This window comes from Rattus norvegicus, chromosome 4 (genome assembly GCF_036323735.1).
Source record: "Rattus norvegicus strain BN/NHsdMcwi chromosome 4, GRCr8, whole genome shotgun sequence".
Taxonomy (NCBI): Eukaryota; Metazoa; Chordata; class Mammalia; order Rodentia; family Muridae; genus Rattus; species Rattus norvegicus.
Genome location: NC_086022.1, coordinates 131,868,309 through 131,872,773, shown reverse-complemented (window position 1 = coordinate 131,872,773; position 4,465 = coordinate 131,868,309). Strand labels below are relative to the sequence as shown.

The following is a 4,465-nucleotide window of genomic DNA, read 5'->3' as shown; positions in this document are numbered from 1 at the left end:
AATAGATCTTTCTGAGGATGACTGACCTTCTTAGTAACATGCTTCCCAATGAGCAGCCCAACCACACAGTAAGCAGGACCCATGCTTTGATAACAAAGGAAAGTATGTGAAACAAAGCTCTCTTTGGAGAGCTAGAAAACTTGTGAATTGTCAGGTTATAGGCCTCCAAAAGAAGAGAAGAAAATGCAAGTAAAGATTAAAAATTAGACAGCAAGTGATCATACTTAAATCTATTTTAAAGAACAACACTGACAAGTTTGTTTAACTAGAACACAATAGGGCTCATCTTTGGCCGTATTGGGCGCCTGGTTACCAGGGCTGCCTTCTCTTCTGACAAAGTGCAGATTGTTGCCATCAATGACCCCTTCATTGACCTCAACTACATGGTCTACATATTCCAGTATGACTCTACCCATGGCAAGTTCAACGGCACAGTCAAGGCTGAGGATGGGAAGCTTGTCATCAACGGGAAGCCCATCACCATCTTCCAGAAGCGAGATCCCACTAACATCAAATGGGTGACGCTGGTGCTGAGTATGTTGTGGAGTCTACTGGCGTCTTCACCACCATGGAGAAGGCTGGGGCTCACCTGAAGGGTGGGGCCAAAAGGGTCATCATCTCCGCCCCTTCCGCTGATACCCCCATGTTTGTGATGGGTGTGAACCACGAGAAATATGACAACTCCCTCAAAATTGTCAGCAATGCATCCTGCACCACCAACTGCTTAGCCCCCCTGGCCAAGGTCATCCATGACAACTTTGGCATCGTGGAAGGGCTCATGACCACAGTCCATGCCATCACTGCTACTCAGAAGACTGTGGATGGCCCTCTGGAAAGCTGTGGTGTGATGGCCGTGGGGTAGCCCAGAACATCATCCCTGCATCCACTGGTGCTGCCAAGGCTGTGGGCAAGGTCATCCCAGAGCTGAACGGGAAGCTCACTGGAATGGCCTTCCGTGTTCCTACCCTCAATGTATCCATTATGGATCTGACATGCCGCCTGGAGAAACCTGCCAAGTCTGATGACATCAAGAAGGTGGTGAAGCAGGCATCTGAGGGTGCACTAAAGGGCATCCTGGGCTACACTGAGGACCAGGTTGTCTCCTGTGACTTCAACAGCAACTCCCACTCTTCCACCTTTGATGCTGGGGATGGCATTGCTCTCAATGACAACTTCGTAAAGCTCATTTCCTGGTATGGCAATGAATACGGCTATAGCAACAGCGTGGTGGACCTCATGGCCTACATGGCCTCCAAGGAGTAAGAAACCCTGGACCACCCAGCCCAGCAAGGATACTGAGAGCAAGAGAGGCCCCCAGTTGCTGAGGAGTCCCCATCCCAACTCAGCCCCCAACACTGAACATCTCCCTCACAATTCCATCCCAGACCCCATAATAACAGGAGGGGCCTAGGGAGCCCTCCCTTCTCTCTTGAATACCATCAATAAAGTTCGCTGCACCCCCCAAAAAAAGATAAACTTTTTTTGAAATGTCTTTCATAAGGACATTAGTTCATTTACCCAAAGGCCCTACCTACCTCTTAGGACCACCACAGCAGGAATTAAACAATGACATGAATTCTGGAGGGAAGATTACCTTCCAGTCATGGCAGAGAGAATTAGAGAAAGCTCTCTATTACTGATAGGTGCTTCATAAATGATCTTATTCCTCTCATGGATCATCTTCCAATGCTCCATCCCGACCCCTGGAGAGGAAGTTAAATCCAAAGTCCAGCCACACTCCAGGAATGGCCTTGTGTAGCAAATATTTGGTTTTGGATACACAAAGTTAAAGGTAAACTAAACATGGAAATTTTCCTTCTTCCAAGTGTCTCTCCCTGCTGCTTAACCCTCCAGAAGCAAGCTGTTAGCCATACATGAAAGCCAGACCCTCACAGTCTATTAAGTAGGTTACCTAGGTTCCGTCAGGTCCTTGACAATTCTTTTGTCTCTAAACATCTTTCTTTCTTTTTCCTCTTGACTCTGTCTACACTCACTCACACACACACACACACACACACACACACACACACACACACACACACACACACAGAGCATCTCCTTCATCACCACCTCTACCACTGCCACCACCACCACCATCATCATCTTTCCAAGCATCTTAAAAACAGGAGAAAAATAATACCACATGAATCTTAAGACAAGGAGGACTTTAGTAACCTTGGTGTTAAATAGCAGACTGAATCCTTCAAGCTGTTAACTACCTTTTGGAAAGCTTGGAATCTTTCGGAACATTTGTACTGGGAACATTCTGGATAAACAAAACCTTGGACTTTAGAGCCAATGAACCTAGGCCTAAATGTTGCACCCCTTGTATGGGGAACTCAGGTGAGTCACTTATTCTTTTTCTGAACTTCATTTTCTCCTTGTACACATAAGACTGGCCTTCAGGAAGGAGAGGAAGACCACTCAACAAGAGCAGGTGTTGTCAGTTCCAAAGATCTACAGGAACAAAACCCTTAGAGTGTGGCAGCTTTTCTTACTCTTAAGCTGCTGTAACCCAGTTGCTGTACCATGACTCTTTGAAGCAAATCCAGAAATGGTTACTGTCTTAGTTAGGGTTTACTGCTGTGAACAGACGCCATGACCAGTACAAGTCTTATAAAAGACAACATTTAATTGGGGTTGGCTTACAGGTTCAGAGGTTCAGGCCGTCAGGAGCGTGGCAGAGTCTGGGCAAGCATGGTGCAGGCAGAGCTGAGAGTTCTACATCTTCATCTGAAGGGGGCCTAGCAGAATACTGACTTCCAGACAGTTAGGACTAGGGTCTTAAAGCCCGTGCCCACAGTGACACACATACTCCAACAAGGCTATACCCATTCCAACAAGGCTACACCTCCTAATAGTGACATTCCCTGGGTTAAATACACAAACCTTTACAGTTACTCCCAAAATATTTGTGCCACTATTGTACCCATGGACATACCTTGCAAGATCAGTCCTTATCTTAGCTCACTAGGTTCACAGCTGGGTGAGATTTTGATAACCTTGCCCCTTAGTAGTATGTGTAGAACTTTCCAGCACTATGAAAGCTGGCCAGTAGGAATGAAGCTGCCACAATAGTACCAGCTCGATTTCTCCATACCCTAAGACTCAAGAGTGATGTCTTCAGCAACCAGACCTTATTGTCATATTCTAGAGGGAAAGCTGGAACAGTGGCAATAGTATGTAATGTTTGGGGGTGTCTATGAAATCTGACTGACCAACAAATGAAAAAGAGACACCTAATCTTAGCATTTTTGTTTAATATTCTATGTGTTAGGGAGAGACATCCACCCTAATAGGGTAATTTCATACACACACACAACATATGTATGTTGTATATATACATATATACATACACATAGCATATATATGATGTATATATGCCTATGCATATATACATGTATTATACATATATACAACATGCATGTATAGCTGTGTATATACACATATACACATATACACATATATACATATATGCATACATATACACATACACACATGTACATGTACATATACATGTTGTATATATGTAGTGTATGTGAGTGTGTGTGTGTGCTTTAGGAAGCTTCTGAAATAGTAGGTTTCTATATGGCTTTTCAAAAGTCTTTAGTGTTGGTCTCCCTTCCTACACTACTTCCTCCAGTTTTCCCTCCCATCCTCCACTGCAGTTACCCTCTGTGATGGTTTGTGTATGTTTAACCCAAGGAGGAGCACTTTTAGAAGGTGTGGCCTTGTTGGAGTAGGTGTGTCACTGAGGGTGTGGGCTTTAAGACCTTCTTCCTAGCTACCTGGAAGTGAGTATTCTATCAGCAGCCTTCTGATGAAGATGTTGAATTCTCAGCTCTGTCTGCACCATGTATGTCTGGATGCTGCTATGCTCCTGCCTTGATGATACTGGGCTGAACCTCTGAACCTGTAAGCCAGCCCCAATTAAATGTTGTCCTTAAAAGAGTTGCCTTGGTCATGGTGTCTATTCACAGCAGTAAAACCCTAACTAAGACAACCTCTGTTCCCCATTATTCCTTTTCCCCTTCAAACTATAATCTGTGTTCTACTGTCCATCCTCTAATACACCCCCACTTCTCATGGACCCTTCTAGTTTCCAGACTTTGACAAGTGCTGCAACTTAAACATGCTATCTAGGGATTCAAAGTTAGGCTCTACGTATGAAAGAAAATGTGTGGTGTTTGTTTTTCTGGGTCTAAGTTACCGCATTCAGAATCATTATTCCCAGTTTACTCACAAATTTCATAATTTTATTCTTCTTAATAGCTGAATAATATTCCATTGTGTAAGCATACAACATTCTCATTATCCTTTCATCAGTTGGTGCACATCTGAGCTGTTTCCATTTTCTGACTGTTATGAATAGAGCAGCAATGAACATAAATGAACAAGGCATCTCTACAGTAGGAGATACAGTCCTCTGGGGTTTGTCCAGGAATGGTATAACTGAGACAGGTTT

General features: G+C 44.1%; 1 pseudogene; it reads left to right on the top strand.

The window, feature by feature from the left end:
• The first annotated feature begins 368 nt into the window (after positions 1–368).
• LOC134486822 (glyceraldehyde-3-phosphate dehydrogenase-like) lies at positions 369–1,396 on the top strand (annotated as a pseudogene).
• Positions 1,397–4,465: the final 3,069 nt, after the last annotated feature.